Here is a 19161-nt window from a genome sequence, read left to right on the forward strand (position 1 = left end):
CATAAATATTCCAATTTCATTTCTCTTCAGGTAGAAAAACTCAGATGTGTTCTATACAGTTTTCTAGAATTCCCCAGTAGGATTAAGTCCCAGTTGCCCATAACAGAGTCTTGCTTGATAATGCACCATTTACTGGCCTTATCCCTCTGTCTCATTTCTTATTATCAATGCTTCCTGTTGTCACCTCCCAAACAAATTACTTACCCTCATATTCTTGTCTCAAATTCTGCTTATGGGGGTAACCCAGTTGTTGTCATTGTTGTTTCAGTCATGTCTGACTCTTTGTGACCCCATGAACTTCTGCATGCTAGGCTCTTCTGACCTCCACTATTACCCAGAGTTTGCTCAAATTCATGTCCATTGAGTCAGATTGGTGATGCTATCTATCTCATCTTCTGCCACCACTTTGCCTTCAATCTTTCCAACATTGAAGTCTTTTCCAATGAGTTGACTCTTCACATAAGGTGGCCAAAGTATTGGAGCTTAGGCTTCAGCATCAGTCCCTCCAATTCAGGGTTGATTTTCCTTAGGATTGACTGGTTTGATTGCTTTCTGTCCAAGGAAGTCTCAAGAGTCTTCTACAACACCACAGTTTGAAAGCATCAATTCTTCATACCTCAGCCTTCTTTATGGTTCAACTCTTACATCCATACATTACTATTGGAAAAACCATAGCTTTGACTATGTGGGCCTTTGTTGACAAAATGATGTGTATGATTTTAATATGCTGTCTAGGTTTGTCAAAACTCTTCTTCCAAGGAGTCAGCATCTTTTAATTTCATAGCTGCAGTAGTAACTGTTTGCAGCAATTTTGGAGCCCAAGAAAAGAAAACCTGTCATTCCTTTGGCTTTTTTCCCTTCTATTTGCCATGAAGTGATGGGACCAGATGCCATGACCTTAGTTATTTTCATGTTGAATTTCAAGCTAGTTTTTTCATTCTCTTCTTTCACCCTCATTAAGAGGCTCTTTAGTTCCTCTTCACTTTCTGCCATTAAAATAGTATCATCTGCATATCTAAGGTTGTTGATATTTCTCCTGACAATCTTGATTCCAGCTTGTGATTCATCCAACCCAGCATTTTGCATGATGTACTTGGTGCAGAAGTTAAATAAGCAGGGTGACAATATACAGTCTTGATGTGCTCCTTTCCCAATTTTGAACCAGTCTGTTGTTTCATGTTTGGTTCTAACTGTTGTTTCTTGACCTGCATACAAGTTTCTTAAGAGACAGGTAAGATGGCCTGGTACTCCCATCTCTTTAAGAATTTCCCACAATTTGTTGGGATCCACGCAGTCAAAGGCTTTAGTGTAGGCAATGAAGCAGAAATAGATGTTTTTCTGGAACTCCCTTACTTTCTCCATGATCCAATGAATGTTGGCAATTTGATCTCTGGTTCCTCTGCTGTTTGAAACCCAGCTTGTACATCTGGAAATTCTCAGTTCATGTACTGCTTAAGAGTAGCTTGAAGGATTTTGAGCATAACCTTAATAGCATGTGAAATAAGTGCAACTGTATGGTAGTTTTAACATTCTTTGGCATTCCCCTTCTTTGGGATTGGAATGAAAACTGACTTTTTCCAGTCCTGTGGCCACTGCTGAGTGTTCCAAATTTACTGACACATTCAGTGTAGCACTTTAACAACATCATCTTTTAGGAATTTAAATAGATCAGTTGGAATTCTATCAACTCCACTGGACTTGTTTGTAATAATGTTTCCTAAGGCCCACTTGGCCTCACACTCCAGGATGTCTGGCTCTAGGTGAGTGACTACACCATCATGGTTATCCAGTCTTTAAGACCTTTTTTTGTATAGTTCTTCAGTGTTTTCTGGCCACCTCTTCTTAATCTCTTCTGCTTCTGTTATGTCCTTAATATTTCTGTTTTTTATTATGCCCATCCTTGTTTGAAATGTTCCCTTGATATCTCTAGTTTTCTTGAAGAGATCTCTAGTCTTTCCCATTCTATTGTTTTCCTCTCTGTCTTTGCATTGTTCATTTAAAGAGGCCTTCTTATCTCTCCTTGCTATTCTCTAAAACTGCATTCAGTTGGGTATATCCTATTACAACATAGGGTATCCAGCCAAAATCCTGCTAATGATTATTCTATTGGCTACTGGGATTGTGTCAGAGTATCCTTTTATTGAGTGATTCATAAACCTGTTTCTATGGGTTTCTAAACATAGAAGCCCACATGAAACCTTAGCTTTGACTTGTGAAAGATTTTAAATTTACAAACTGCTACTGCAGATTGGATACAGGTAGACAGAATGAAGTGAATCATCTTTGTCTGCATTTTTCTCATTATTTGTATCTGCAGCATTCACTGTGTCTGACCATCTTAGGCACTCAAGAAATAATTATTGAATGAGTGACATGAGGAATATGGTGAGATGGGGTGAGATGAAATGTTCATACTTTGTTATTTCTTAGAGTCTTAGAAAGCCCAGGGTAACAGATAGCCTTCCCTAATTCCCCTTTATCTTACCTCTTTGTACCCAAACTGCAACACAGAACTGGGGGCTGGGAATGAATGTTGGGGCTGTGACATTCACTTAATTTTTCTCTCTTAATTTATCTGAGCTTAACTTTCAATTAACTTATTAAGCAAATATTAGTCCGTATTTACTAAGTTTTAAGTGCTCTGTTGAGGATGTGGAGATATGTGGGCTAGCAAAGAGGCACAATCCTCTCCCTTTTGAAATACAAAGATTATTGAGGGTAGAGATACTGCACAAATTATTACACAATTCACTATTTCATTATAGTCATATTAAATACTAGGAAGTGAAAGTACAGTAAACTGTGGACCATACAACTACAGACCCAATCTAGTCCAGAAAATAGAAAAAGCTTATTCGAGGAAGTAACTTTTAAACTGAAACCTATAAAATAAAGTAAGTGAATTAAATATTTTGCTACTTCCTCTTTGGCTTTGAAATTCTGTGACTATATCCCCACTTTAAACAAGGCTAAATTGTTTATGCTGATATTTAGGCACAGTAGGTCCTGCTTTAAGGTATGAAGCCAACTTTTCTACTCTGAACAAGAGGCATACAAGGTCCTGGCCCAGGTTGCCAAACTCTATTCCCTACAAGGATGAATATTTTAAACAGATGAGGTTGGAATGTCTCTCTACTTGCTTCACCAGTTTTCCTAACTTCCTGGGTGTGAATTCTTTTTGATCTGCTTTGCCTCCTCTGTTAACCCATTAACACATCTCTAGTCTGAATATTGAAGGGATCTAACTAAGGACAAATGCACACTTTTGATGATGGAGCTTTCATTTTGTTCTTTTTAAATTTTTAAATTGAAGTATAGTTAATTTATATTTTTGTGTTAATTTCTGCCATACAGCAAAATGATTCAGTTATAAGATGCATTATTTTTTCTATTCTTTTCCATCATGGTTTATCACAAGATATCGAATATAGTTCTCTGTGCTATCAGTAGGACCTTGCTGTTTATCCATTTTAGATATAAAAGCTCACATCGGCTAACCCAACCACCTCCCCCTTGACAACCACTACTCTGTTCTCTAAGTCCACAATCCTGTTTCTGTTTCACAGACAGGTTGATTTGTGTCATATTTTATGATCCACCTGTAAGTGATATAATACAGTATTTGTCTTTCTTTTTCTGACTTATGCCACTTAGTGTGATAATCTCTAGTTGCATGGAGCATGTATTCTGAATTTGAAAGAACAGAGTCAGGAATTCTACCATGTAGTCATTTCTTTATGTATTGGTGAAGATTCAAGCAGCTATAAAATATGTCATTTCCTGGGTTTTCTTCTTTCTGTGGCCGCATCCCATTACTCACTATTATAAAATGTTCAGCCACAGAGATGGGTCTGTAAGGTCTCCTCTCCTCTAGGGCTGAGACAACACAGCTGGGTACTGCTCACCAGTTGTGGCAGAGTTCCTTCTGGACGGTTTCTTATGAAATCTTGGAAGAGGATATATTAATCCAGCTGTTTTCTGACTTTTGAAACTTTCTTATAATTTTCTGATTGTGTAAGCCACTGATTGAATAATCCCACATGGAGAGCTCATTCTGTTATTTGAATGGCTCCATCCAAGTACTCAGCCAATACCTATGCCCCTATAGTGTTTTCTCATCACTCCTGCTTATTCCTTGTACTTGGCTCAAACAGGTATGCAGATGGAATTTTGGCCTATTTTATTACGTGGCATTTAAACAACACTGAAAGCTTCTTTCCTGGCATAGTGATGTATAAAACAAACAACCCATCCACAAAAATTGTGTAAATAGTAACGTCCTGGCCAGTTAGAAAAACAACAACAAAAAAACCCAGAAACAAACCAAGAAAATCCACCATGAAACCAAAAATACCACCTCCAAATCAACCCAAGAATGTGCTTCTTTCATTGCAAATATTTCAGTGGGGTTTATTTCCTATCCCAGAAGATGTTGGGGAAGCCTATATTCATCTCCCAAACCACACGTAGGGATTGCACCTTGCAGCAAGGATGAGGGTTACTGAAGTCAAGAGGAGGAAGAAAAGTCCTGTGTGGGAAGTATTATGCTGAACTGCGGATCCCCTTGGTTCAGTGGTGGAAGCAGAAGGAGAGATGCCCTTCAGTGGAGAGACACCAACCAGGTCCTGCGTCTTTTTGGGGGCGAGGGGGTGGGAATTTTTTTTTTTTTTTTTTTAGTATGGAATGCTTCATGAATTTGTGTGTCATCCTTGCATGGGGGCCATGCTAATCTTCTTTGTATGGGTTCAATTTTGGTATATGTGCTGTTGAAGTGAACACTCCTTTGTCTTTTAAAACCAGTCGGTTCTCTCTCACATTAGTGGGGTAAAGGCATATGTTTGGTGAGAAATAATGAGCTATGCTTGATACAGAACATCCTATATACTTGCACCTAAGAATTGCTGTCCTAAAACTAAATATATGTTAATTATATCCATTAAAACAAGAAAGTACAAAAATATAGACAATAGATACCTCTTATTAAATGTTGTTCAAGAAGTTTATATTTTTTTCTCTGCATTTTAAAAAACAATGTAGCTCTTTAGATCTAGAGAGGAAATATTTACATTACAACACTAGCTCTTAATCTTTGACGCATGCAGTTGTTCTCAGGATTATGCTAATATCTAGTTTTTACTAAAGCACCTGTGAGCCATATCCTTGCACCATTTCATTTAATCCTCAGCCCTTAAGGTAATAAAATATTTCCTTCATTTTATAAATGTGGAAACTAAAGTTTTATGAAGTTAAGCAAGTTGCTCCAGTTTGCACAATTAGCAAGAGGCAGAACCAGGCTTTGAGCTCAGGTGAGGTGACTCAGAGTTCAAGCCTGAGAGGTGCCTGCCCCACATCCAGTTGTTGGGTAAGTGAAGGGGACCAACAGGGAGGAGAGCAAGATGAGGTGGTAGACACTGGGTCTCTCAAAAACTTACATCTGTAAGAAGTGACATCTAAGATGAGGCTGCTGGAAGGACAATTAGAAAGATAACAAATCAAGCGGTGGTGGGAGCTGGAGGTAGCAGGAAAAGGCAGTTTGTGATGTGTCCATACAGACGGAGTGTGAGGCCAGGGGTGGAGAGGAGTAACGAGACAGATGGTACTTTCCAGAGTCGGTTGCAACCTTACCTCTTACCCTACATGCTGTTCTACAGTCTGGTGCCTCCCCAGTCACAGGGTGGAGTCTGAACCCCTCATTTGTAACTGATATAAAGTGATGGAAGTGACAGTGAGTGTTTTCTATGACTAGATTACAAAGGGGAAGCACAACTCTTGCATCGCTGGCTGGGACATCCACCTTTAAAAAAACTCAATGTATTTGTGGCTATGTGGGGTCTTAGTTGCAGCATGCGGTGTCTTGTTTCTGCATGCAGGATCTTTCACCATGGTGCGCTGGCTTCTCTTTTGCTGGGGTGTGAGCTCTACAGCGTGTGGGCTCCAGAGTGGACAGGCTTAGTAGTTGCATGTGGCTCAGTTGCCCCACTGCATGTGGGATCTTAGTTCCCTGACTAGGAATTGAACTGTGTCTTCTGCATTGGAAGGCAGTTTCTTAACCCTTGGACCACTAGGGAAGTCCTGGGACATCCACCTTTGGAGTCCTAAGCTCCATGGAAGAAGTACGATGGCCCTGAGCTTGCCGTGTTGTGAGGAAGTCCAGAATACATGGAAAAGCTTTTGTAGGTACTCTGGTTGACAGTCCCAGACGAGGTCCCAGCCAATGAACATGTGACATCATCACAGACACCAACCACCAACCATGTAAGAGTGGAGACGCTTCCGGCCAACCACCAGTTATTAACTCCCTCCAACCTTTAAGTGTACCCAGCTGAGTCCCCAGACATCATGTAGCAGAAACAGCTGTCTTTTCAGTGCCCTGAGTGCCCGACCAAACAGTGGCTGTTTTATGCCCCTAAGTTCTGGGATGACTTATTAGACAGTTACAGTAACTGGAACAGGTGGTTGTATTGTGCAAGCAGTTAACTAAATGTGTCTGGAGTTCAGAAGAGAGATCTGGACTGGAAATTAAGTCCCTGGATTTTCTACAGGGTAGTAATAGCTGAGGCCTTAAAAATACATCTAGAGGAGTGTGTGCAATTAAAATAGAAGGGGGTTTAACAATGTAACCCTGGGATTATCAGTATTGAAGAGGCAGAAAAAGGACAAGGAACAAAAAGAGACCCAGAAGGAGGCATCAGAAGGAGGAGCAAAGCCAGGAGGGCAAAGGATGAGAATGTTTCATGAAACACAAAGAGATCAACACCCTCAGATGCTGCAGAGAGAGCCCTGCAAACGTGAGCGTGGGCTAACTAACAACAAACAGGTGCCTTCGCCCAGAGCAGTTTCAGAGAGAAGTGAGGATGAAGGCCAGGCCAGGGTGCAGTGAAGCATGGGTGCCTTGCAGAGACTGTGCTTAATAAATCTTTGTGGAATGAATGAATGTGAGGTGATGAAATAGGGACAAGATGGTTATAGATGGAAGAAACTAGAAATAACTGGCAGAAAGTGAAGCTCCAGGGACTCTTGGCGAGAGGGAAAAGAGGAGAAGAGGCTTTAGTCTTCAGAGTGAAGCTACAGCCTCCGGCTTGCTCAGCAGCGCGTGTGGAGTGCGGAGCTCACTGCACACAGGCACACACACAGTGTCCCTAAAGTTCCGGGGGCTCTTTCCACCACAGCCCAGCCCTGCCTGGGTGACAGTGACGTTGGCGAGCTGCCAGCACTTCCCAGAACATGCGAGTCTTTTGTTTAACAAAAGGGTAGGGGTTGGGGGAGGAGAGAGCCGTCAGCCAACTACAGAACAGGTCACAGACTGTGGACTAAGATACAAGTGCCACGGAAAAAGTTAAGGACATCTATTCTGCCAGCACCTTTCTTCTGCCAAAAGCCTATCACACTTTATAATTCAGATTTGTTCTCCCAACCATCCAGTCCAGCCCAAACATGGCACTTCCTGTGTAAGTATACTGGAAGAGTTAGGGTGGAGGAGAAGCAAGGTAGTCCTTTCAGATAATTGTATTCTGATTTTTCACCTACAACCAGATTTAGAACCAAAGACTTTTCATTAACTTTACAGTTTAGATTTTTTTTATTGTCAATTTATGCTGGTTTTGAGGTAAATTTGCCTGCCACAGATTCCTGAAAATTGGCTTAGGGATGTGTTATGCCAACAACCTGATGTTTACTGAGTAGGGAGAATCCTTGTCTAAACATACATTGTAACACAGCATTAAAGGAACAGTAATTCTGCTGACATTCAGTCTCACTGATTCTCTGTCGGGCTGAGGTCTATTCTGGGCTGGAGAAATTCTAGGTCAATGGAAAATTATGAAAGCTTGAAGCAAGTTAGGAAAATGAGTGACTTATGGATTTTTGCCAAATCGTGTGCCTAAGAGGCCAACTTAGACCAACCAGGACAGAAAAATCTATTTTAAAACTATCATTAAAGTACTCTTGTCTTATATTGGTTTGCCAAATACTACAGGGAGGTAGGTTCCTCCAGGCTCTTATATTCTGAAGCAACTTCTTAGGAGAAACATTTCGAATCTCTATTAACATCAAATAATTGGTCAGTTCTAAAGAAAAATCAGTCTCTGAGTCTCTTCCTTGCCCCGGGACCTTGTTGGCATATGAATGCCTGAAACTGGTGTCCTCTTATTACGCCACTGAAGCCAAGTAAAGAAGCTGCCACAGTGCACCGTTTCCCCTGCCAAACAGTCATGAGACACAAGTGTTTCCAAATTTGCCTCTCCCCAGCTCCCTGAATTTGTTATTCACCGAAAGAACACAAAAATACTCCCAGAACTTTTTTTTTTTTTAATCCTTAACAGGTATTACTCTCCTAAAACCCTATGTCTTCCCATGTGGTCAGTGGCTTCATTCAAGAAGAGTGTTCAAGTCCAGGGGTCATCCACGTGGCCTCATCTGCAGATGTGCTGGGCTTGGTAAGGTGGAGACCGTGAGAGAAACCCCATCTGTGACTGTAGGGATAAGCTTTCAGGGGCACCCCTGCTGAGCCTTTCTCCCTTCTTCAGTCCTTGTGATGTTTAATTTTACGTGTCAACTTGATGGTGGCATGGGTTGCCTAGATATTCGGTTGAAGATTATTCTGGGCTATGTCTGTCACTGTGTTTCCAGATGAGATTAACAATTGAATCAGTAGCCTGAGTAATCAGAAAGCCCTCCACCATGTGAGTGAGCCTAGTCCAAACCTCTGAAGGCCTGAATAGAACAAAAGGCTGAGCATGAGCGGATTCACTCTCTGCCTGAAAGTCTTCAAGCTGGGACATTGTCTTCTATCACCTTTGGACGCAGACTCAAACTGGAACTTACGACTGGCTCTCCTTGTTCTCAGTCTTTTGGGCTAAAGATTATGGGACTTCTCAGCCTCCATAGTTATGTCAGCCAATTCCTTAAAACAAACACCATGCCCCAAATAAATAAATATCTCCTGTGGGTTTTGTTTCTCCATAGAACCCTGACTGATGCTTGCCATGCTTTTCCCAGCCCATGTTTGGTGCTTGTCCTCGGTTGCTCAGTCATGTCCTACTCTTTGTGACCCCATGGACTGTAGCCCACCAGGCTCCTCTGTCCATGGAATATTCCAGGCAAGAAATACTGGAATGGGTTGCCATTTCCTACTCCAGGGTATCTTCCTGACCCAGGGATCAAAACTTCGTCTCTTGTATCTCCTGCATTGGCAGGCAGATTCTTTAGCACTGCGCCACCTGGGAATCAGAAGCCCATGTTTAGGCTGCAAGAAAAGATGGGAGTCCTAGCAAAGCATGGTGTCTGCAATTGTGCCTGCTCCCCAGTATTTCACTAACAGTGGGGTCCTCTTTCCTAGCACTGAGTGAGGGCTTCATTCCTGCCTCTCAAGTGGTTCAGATGGTGGGGGCCGTCACTTTATAACATGATTATTTCCCATTCTCCCTTCCATTTCTCCTGGGCTGTTTAATGTGAAAACTCATTTATAAGGAGTTTCCTATAAATATTTAGAGAAAATGAAAGTATTGAGCAGGTGGCCAACAAATTGTTCTTCAAAGCAATTTTAAATTCATGAGCATCTGAGTTTGATTGTCTAGTTTGCCAATTATTCAGGCTCTTTAGCTCTAAGCTCTCTGTTCACCTGCTTGCATGTTATTTCAGTCCTAATGAGCAACTCGACCTGAAGAGGGTCACGGGATATGGGAACAAATGAAAGGAGAAGCGGTTGGCTCTCCTGCTTTCCTTCTTCTTGGTTTGATGGGAGTGAGACTCAGGTTTAGAGATTATGCTTGGGTTTTCTGGTGACTTTTTTTTTTTTTTTTTCATTTATTTTTATTAGTTGGAGGCCAATTACTTTACAATATTGTAGTGATTTCTGCCATACATTGACATGAATCAGCCATGGATTTACATCATGTGTTCCCCATCTCGATCCCTCCTCCCACCTCTGTCCCATCCCATCCCTCTGGGTCTTCCCAGTGACTTTTTAAAACACACTTATTTTGGGCTGTGCTGGGTCTCATTGCTGCTTGGGCTTTCTCTAGGTGTGGCGAGCAGGGGCTGCTCTCTAGATGCAGTGCAGAGGCTTCTCGTGGCAGTGGCTTCCTTTGTTGGGGAGCAGGGGCTCTAAGGAGCACGGGCTCAGTAGTTGTGTTCCACAGGCTTAGCTGCCCTGAGGAGCTCGGAATCTTCCCAGGCCAGGGATCAAACTTGTGTCCGCTCCATTGGCAGGTAGATTCTTCACACCTGGACCACAAGGAAAGTCTTCTGATGATTTTTAATGGGGGTGGTGGGGGGGAAGAATGGGATATGCCCCACCTCATAAAAAGATCATTTCCCATTCCTATGCTGTCACAATTTAGGACATGTCATACGTGTTCGGTAAAATGGCAACAGGTGCTTATCCAAGAAGGACCTGGAAAGAGGTGGTGTGAATCTTCAGAGGAAGGATTGGTTTTAAAAATATGATTCAGACACTTCAATGCTTGCTTAAAATTAATTTGGGACAGATTAACTATTTCCACCAGAAAATTTAAATAAACTTTGTAATAATGATTAAACTGACACAGATGGTGCAGTAGAAAAAAATCAAAATGAGGAGTCAGGAAGATTGAGTAGTGGTTGTATTGTGGTACATGCTTACCATATGAAAAACTTGGACATGCTACTCCACCTCTATGGTCTCCAATTGTCATGATGTCACATGAATAAGATGAGGAGATGTGTGGTTTTCAAACTAGATATGATGGTGCCCTGCTGTTTGCAGATGTGAGGAGAACCTGAGTGGGTTCCTGCTTCAACTATAGAAGCTCCATTTTGCTCAATTTCATATACATGTGGGGCCTTCATGCAATATAAAGTTTCCACAGCTAAAAAACTTATAAACCCTTGCTAGATGATCTCTGAGTTTCCTCTCTGTGATGAAATGTTGTGCTATTATTTCAGAGTTCTTGACCCTGATTTGTCCATGGAGTGGGAAGGGGAGAAGACACAGCTATAAATATTTACAAGTGGCTATGTTTTAATTTGCTCATTCATTTACCATGTTTGGTTTGTTCATTCACTCATTCTGCTCCAGACTTCATTTTTCTTTTAGAAATCACCACTGCAATTTTAAAAGTTCTTGTAAGAAACAGATTGTTAAAAGTATTGTAATTTTTTCTTTATGGTATTCCCCTCATTCCAACCCCCCCGCCCCCCCATTTACTTCCTTAACTGTTTGATTTTATTTTGGAGTTTTCCAAGTTCCCAGAGTAGATATTATTTTGTTCAGGGAAAACATACCAAAAATTTCTGAGTCAAAGATAAATGTTTTGATTTTTTTTTCTTACCAGTTGGTATTTGGCTTTTTAACCCAAATGAGAGATAATTCGCTGAAACTTCATTTCAAACTGAAAATTACATTTTGTGCATATTGTCTCACTGGGGATAACTGAGCATCCAAATAAGCCTTTTACTCTCCAAGAGGAGTTAATCAAGGTACTGGGTCTTACTAACAGGCAGAAATCTAAATCTTCTCTTGTCTGACTTTATGTGGCTAAAAAATACCTTGTGAAAGTTTAACAAATGCAGGTTATTTTATTCTTGGTGTTGTGACCAGTCTTCATTCTAGTGAAGTTTGTTTCTTTTAATGAATATGCAGTTAGTTAAAAAGTGAGCCATTTTTTAGCATCTATAAGCCAAGTCTTTGTTTTTACAGGGTGATTTGAGGTTGCACTGGCAAATGAAACTACTTTCTAAAAACTAAGAGTTAGCTTTTTATTAATGTTGTTGGTACTTTTGAAAAGTACCTGAGGAGAAACTCACAAGGAAAAGCATTAAACTCTGTTCTCTAGTCCTTTAAATGATTTCTATTTTTACACCCAAAGTTCTATAATCAGGAAACAAAGTGGGAAAGATCTGCTTATCCAGAGCTAGTGAATCACCTTCTATCTGCTTTCAGTAAAATTTTTATAACTCTTAGGCCAAATCCCCATGATGAAAATCACATAACAAGTCCTTAGTCAATTGTAGACATTAGTAAACCCATTTGAAAGTAAACTTAGTAAAAGTAAACTTAGTAAACTAAGTTTAAGAGAAGGCATTCCCATGCTGTATCTAGTTGTACATCTATGTAAGTATGTATGTATGTATCTATTATCTACTTATCAGTCATCTCTCTATATAAATCATCTACATCTATCCATCCATTTATCTATATCTAACATAGATTATCTTCCTCATCATTCTCTGTCATAGGTATCAATTTATCAATCATCTATGTAAATCATCTCTCTCTCTCATCTGTCCATTCATCTACCTATATCTATCATTGATCCATCTTTTAACTCCCCACCTATCTCTGTCATATCTGTCTGTCTATCATCTATACATCTCCTCACTCTTCTGTGAGTCCCAGGAGCACAGGGACTGTATATACTCATCTGCATGTGTCCCACAGCACTTATCCAGGAAATAAGACAATTTCCCCAGGACCTGGGGACTATTGCAGCCTCTCTACACTCTCTCTACTCTCCCTTCTTTGGGAATTCTGCTAGTACTTGAATAGCAACTGGAACCAGATTGAGACAGGTTTCGACTTTGGTAGAGTCATCTGGAGAGCTTTGCTTCCTAGAACCTGGACCATATGGCTGTATGAAATTTCCAAGCTTCTATTAGGCCAAAGTGAAACAAAACAAACAATCTCTGAATAGAGGGTTGGTTCACCCTGGCTTAAGAGAGATTGGTGGCTACCAAAAAAATTAGAACCAGTGAATACTGAAAGGAAAAAAAAAAAAAGAGAGAGAAGAAAACAGACACAAAAAAAATCCTACTCCAAGAGAAGCACTCCTCTACCCCCAACTCCAGCAGTGAGCCAGAGAGCTTTCAGGAGTTTGGGCTGTGGTGTCAGGATGTCTAGAACTTTGACTGGGTTTCTCATTGAATTTACAGCTTTTTCAATTTTGTCCCTTCAATTCTGGCCCTTGGATACTAAACTGGCTAGTTGCCTGAATTTTGTACTGTGTCTGAACTTGACTTTTAATGTCCATGAGGAAAGACAATGGGGGAACCCATCTGGTGAAGACCTTCCTGGGGTCACCTGGCTCGTTTAGATTTAAGAAAAAGGAGAAAGCCTTTCGTCAGTCACTTCTTCCATGAAACAACACTCCCCTTCCCCGACATGGCCTACAGTCTCTGCCTTCTGCTCTGGAGAATTTGTCTCTCTCAAGACTGCTCCCAGAATAAAGTCCAGTCCCTTTACAGAAGCTCTTCACTGCCAGGGCTCAATTCACCTTCCAGGCTTATTTCTCACTTCCTATGTTCACATTTCAAAGAGAACAACTAGTTATTCCCCATCGGTTCTTCTTCCCCGCTTACTGCGTATTCCTCTCATATGCTCTCCACCCCCACACACCATGTGTCTCTGTGCCTTGGCTGTATTGTTCGTCTTCCAGATAATGCCTGATTTTCTATCTCTGTAATTCTCTCCTACCTTTTCTTCAAGGCCCGGCTAGAGTACATCTCCATGGAGCCTTCCCTGAGTCCCAGGCTCAACTAACCTACCTACTGACATTGTAAGCTGGAAAAATTCCCTTTATCATCTGGAAGCTGTTACTTATGGACATATTTTATCTTTCTGGTTTCATTCTCTGTTTGTACCAGCCCAGCCTCCACCCAGATGCATTTGTTGCCTCTCTGTATCTTGTTCCATGTTCCAGGATCCTGATCTTTAAACACTTTGTCAGCTGGATCTTTTGTCTGCCAGCTTCCATCTGGTTTCAGCCAATGTGAGGCACCAGCAAGAAGATTGGGTTGGGGAGAAGAGCACTTCCCTCTCTCCCTGTTTAGCACCATATCTTTGCCAGTAGCTGCCTCCTTCCAAGATCACAGCTTCTGCCACGTGGCCCTTCTACTCCTTGGCTCTCGTTAGATTCCAGCCACACTCTTTCCTTCCCTTACTCCTTCAACCACAGAACCAGTAATGACTTACTGCTGTCGTTAACTGTCTGGATGTCACAGTAGCCCTTGTTTATTTCTCTAACATACTCACACCTCTCCATGTAGTCCTTTCATTTAAGTATTTTCATATGCACCATCCAGAGTGTGTTGTGTTTCCCACTGGGACCCTGACTGATAATCTCCCTCAGCAGATACTCTTGTGGAAGGTATTACTTGCACAGCACAGAGGAGGGCTAGGGAGTGAGGCTTTTGGGCTGAGGTCTGCCTCTCACTGGGGCTTCCTGGGTGACTCTTTGGTAGAGAATCTGCCTGTGATGCAGCAGATGCCGCGGGTTCGATCCCTGGGTCGGGCAGGTCCCCTGGAGGATGACATGGCAACCCACTCCAGTGTTCTTGCCTTGGAGAATCCTATAGACAGAGGAGGCTGGCAAGCCACAGTCCATAGGGTCACACAGAGTCAGACACGATGAAGCGACTGGGCACTCATGCTGCTTCTCACTAGTGTGGCATCTTGGGCGCTCCCTTCCTCGACATTTGCTCCAGTTTCGTAGTTTAAGAAACAACAATCTTGCCAGTTTGTTTTGAGGATCAAATGAGATTGTATATGGGAAAACTCTTTGTATATCTTTGAACAGGATTCAATGCTGTTATGATTCTTTTAACACCTCACAATGTAATAAGTACTTAATACTTGATCTGTTTCATATAGACCTATTGGGCGAAAGGATAGAAAAGCTATCTTTTATGTATTTCTCAGAGTCAAGTGTCCAGAGGTATAGGAAGCAGAAAGTCCTCTTATGGAGGATTTGCAGTAACAGATCAGTGTGTATTACACAGAGCCAGCAGAGGTCCTAAGAAAAGGCGGGGGGGGGGGGGTGGGGAGGGGCAATCCTAACCAAGATCTACTTTGTTCAAGTATTTTTCAAGTATTCTACAATCATACTAACAACCATACTAATTTTTAGTCTATCAGGAAAGAAGTGCTGTAGAGATCCATTTTAAACTTTAAATGATGGGGGAAGTTATGGAAAGGAAAAGAATGCTGAATGTTGATTTGGGGCCTGAGATGAAACCAACATCGCTGTGGAGAAGCCTCAGCCTTAACCAAAGTTGGAGTTCATTAGGGAAATTCTAGAGCTTACCACAGGCATCTCTTAGCTACCCTGCCTGAGCTTCAGAGTCACCACCATCCCTGGCTGCTTTCATCAGAAGAGATCACCTGCTCTTTTCTCCATGACTGTACAAAACAAACTCTGGAAAGTTAGTACCAGATTTTCATTGTGTTTAAAATGGGTATTGAAGACTATGGTGAACAAGGGAGGGTGAAAGTCAGTTATCCACAAGTGAGTTTTGGTTGGAATATAAGGTGTATTGGATTGAATGGTGACCACAAAGATATATCCATGTCCGAATGCCCAGACACTGTACACGTTATCCTATTTAGAAAAAGAATATTTATGGATGTATTTATGTTAAAAATCTCAAGATGAAATCATTCTGGGTGACGTGAATGGGCCCTAAGTCCAAGTGTCCTGATAGAAGAAAACAAACACATAAGAAAAAGGAGGCACATAGCAAAGATGGAAAGCCAAAGAATGCCAACAGCCACCCAGAGCTGGAAGAAGGGAGGAAGGTTTTCCCCAGAGCTTCCAGAGGTTTGGGGTCCTGTTGACACCTTGAATTTGTGTCTTCTCCTGGAGACTTCTAGTCTCCAGAACTTGAGACAATAAATTTTTGTGATTTTGAGCCACCAAGTTTGTGGTAATTTTTTTGTAGCTGTAGGAAATTAATACACATTTGCAAAAACTAATAACATTTGCAAAAATGTCAGGAGAAAATCCACTGTAGGTCATTGTCCTCAGTGAGGTTAGGTGTACTGAAACATTGTACTGAATATTGAAAAGTGACAGCGTGACCTCCTCAAGGGCTCCAGAAACTAATGACCATTACTGTCTTTCTCAATCTTTTGGGCAAGTAGGAAAAAGAAATCAGGCTAGTTCTCTCAGAGCAGAAAAGTATCAGAATAGTGCAAAGGATGTAGGGAATGGAGAATATACCAAACCCCAGTGTTAGAGGTGTTAGGAGAAATGACAATTGTGGTATTTGGTAATCTGAATACCATCTATCTGAACACATACTGTTGTAAAATAAGTAGGCTTGGATTCAAATGGCCTTGCTGAAAATAGCTGGAACTGCTGAGGAATGCCTGAGGTGAGGGGCCCCAAAGACGCAGTCCGTAAGGTATCCATGGAAAAATGCTGCAGAAAACACAGGGAAGTGCTATTCCAAGGCAGGAAGTGTTAAAATAGAGCCCATAAGAGCTGGGGCCAAGTAGACTTGGCAATTCATCATTTGTGTGGAAAAAAAAATCCCAAGCAGATTCCATGGCAATGTCTTTATGAAGGTGTTCTGTGGCTTGGAGTCACCATTTCTATGCAGCATTTCTTCGGAAACTGTCCATCATTTTACACCTCCTCAGTCTCCCTCTCACAAACCAGAGATAATACCTAAGGGAATCTATCCCATTTTCCCCTACAATAATTTATCTTTAGAAAACCTCAACTCTGCCTTTGATTGAATAGCGATGCTCTGTAACAAATCTTCTGCATCAGCCCAAGCCTCTTCTATTAAGACTTTTCATTGTCAATGGATTCATGAACTCAAGCTTTTACTCTCTTCCTTTCCTTCTCATCAAAATTCCTGGTATTCTGACTGCATAATTACAGCATTGCTTTGGATTCAAGCACAGCAAACATGAATTACAACTTCTAAGGGGTATTGGGAGTGAGGTCAGTAGGTCTTTTCCACTTGTAGAGAATTTGAGCAGGTAAGGCCCCAGAGACCAAGACTGGTTTCAAATACAATGGGTCACCCAGAGTGGATCTGAGTGAAAGATAATGTGAAACTCTGCTTATTTCTGAGAGGAATGGAAGATTGACAGTCAAAAAGCCTTTTTAGGCATCTGATCTGAGAGCTAAGAGCAGAGCAAGGGTTCAGGGATGTGAAGAGTAGCAGCCTGAAGCAAGATGGGGATGGGGCACCCAGGGCTCCTTTTTGTTTGGTGCTAGCTGTAAGGCACTGGCAGGTCAGCTCACCTTTGATGAACAAAGTCAGCTCGAAAGAGGACAGATTTCGGCAGTTGTCCAATTCTGTGTGTGTCTCACTCCAACTGAGTGAGAAGTGATGTTCCTTTCTTAATTCATTGGAGCATGAACTGTATCAAAGATGGATTAAATACATTATTAATTAACCTTTAAACACTAAACAATAAATGATGCCTGATGTGGGAACTAAGATAATTGAATTCATTTTAATTCTTTGAGCATTAATAATCTATGTGATAAAATAAGGAAATACAATTAATCAGAACTGCCGAAATCATGGTATTTATTTTTCAGGTCAGCTCATATGTGCCTATTACTTGTTGTCTTCACAAAAGTACCATTTATAGTTCTTCTCATTTCACTGTTTACGTTGCTCCCATTTAAATTCTTACACATCTAAATAATGGTCAATGCATCTCAGCTGATTTTTAAAAAGCAAATTCTCTCTCAAATCGCCAAACAAAACTGTTTTGTGCAACACTGAAGGATTCCTTTACTACTGTTACTGTTACATTTGCCATGTTCTGACCCTGATTTTCTGAGTACCTTTGAAATGTGATCCCCTCTGACATATTAGAAAAAAAAACCTGAGAGATGTCTCTTCTACTGCCTAATCCCCGCACAGTTCCCCTGAAGACCCTGAGCGTGCCTGTATCAAGATGGGGATGTATAAATTGAACTGCCGGAGAGGCCAGGAATTAATAGATCAAGCAGCAAAGAGAAGGCAGCTCAGCGAAATGATGCATGACATCTAGCAGAAAGAAGGCCACAGCTGGGTGCAGTAAGCACTGCACCATTACTGCTGGACATGCATGTGGCAACTAATACAAAGCAAGTGTTCAATTAGATTTACTTCCATACTCTGAATTTTACCACAAGCATAAACAGAAGACAGACACAAACCCCATTCCGGGGTCAGGGTGGGGAGGTAACACTTGAAATTACAGGGCTATTTTAGGAAAAGGAATTTAATGGAAAAGAAACTTTCTGGAACTTAGTTATATCGGCAAGATTTTACAAAGAGCTACCGACAGCAGAAAGCCTCCCAATATTTCTCCAGGTTTTTTATTCCGAAGGTCCCAATGCCCTGCATTTGAGTTAGATACTAAGTCTGGAGAAATCTGTTTAATAGGAGATCCATCACATTCAGCAGGAGAGCCCCTCAGAGAACTCATTAGACTATTGGCAGAAGGAAAGGCTCCTTTGGGAGTAGTGGAGACTATGTGGTATTCCAACATTAAAAAGAGTTTAAGAGATATCATCGAATGCCCAGCAGATCCTGGGGTCACCTCTGGGGACATAACTGTGAGTGAGGCATGGTCTTCACCTTTGAGGAGCTCACAGACTGCAGCAGGAGACAGACAGAACAGGCCTATAGGATGCTTTATCTACCTTAAGAGGAGATACAGCATGGATAAAAAAAAGAGAGAGAGAGAGAGAAAGCAGGCCCTTAACCACATTCCTCAGATACATTCCAGTGTACCTTAGCTTTTTCACTCCTTAAGGTGACTTACTTAACCTCTTTGAACCTCAGGATCCTATCTGTGAAGTGAATACAGTAATAATAATTCCTCATAAGTTGATGAAGGAGATGAAGGAGTTAACACGTGTAAAGCACCCCTGAACATGGTTTGGTACAAAGTGAGCATGTAAGTGTTAGTCTGATGGAGAGAAATGAACATTATGGAAGTACACAGAGGAGCAGATTATTTGTTGGGCAGGAGACAGAGAGGACTTCCTCTCAGAAAGTGGCAGCAGATAAAAATGTCTACCATTTTATCTGGCAGTAAATAAAAGAATCTACCATTCCTAGGCTGATTCCCTCAAACGCATGATCTTATTTGTCACAATAGTGTTGCAAAGTACTAATAAATACCCCTGTTGTAGATGAGGATCTTGAAACTTGGATTAAGTCATCAACTCAATGTCACACAGCTACCAAGGGGAAGAGTCAAATTCACATGTGTTTCACTTCTAGAACCCAGATTCTTAAGCATTATGTTGTGCTCTGCTTTTGGGAGAGACTGTACGTGGAAGCCAAAGCTTCACCTCTTCAACATCCAGAGCCTGGAAGTACAGGTGAAAATCAAGCTTATTTTCACTGTGCTCCTTTCTGGAAGAGGAAGAGTGAGCAAGCTCT

General features: G+C 41.4%; 1 non-coding gene across 1 annotated transcript; it reads right to left on the minus strand.

The window, feature by feature from the left end:
• Positions 1–4672: 4672 nt before the first annotated feature.
• On the minus strand, positions 4673–4779 carry LOC122703608. The gene has a single exon (XR_006343539.1). It is a non-coding gene; the product is annotated as a U6 spliceosomal RNA (small nuclear RNA).
• Positions 4780–19161: the final 14382 nt, after the last annotated feature.

Source organism: Cervus elaphus, chromosome 1 (assembly GCF_910594005.1).
Source record: "Cervus elaphus chromosome 1, mCerEla1.1, whole genome shotgun sequence".
Lineage (NCBI taxonomy): Eukaryota > Metazoa > Chordata > Mammalia > Artiodactyla > Cervidae > Cervus > Cervus elaphus.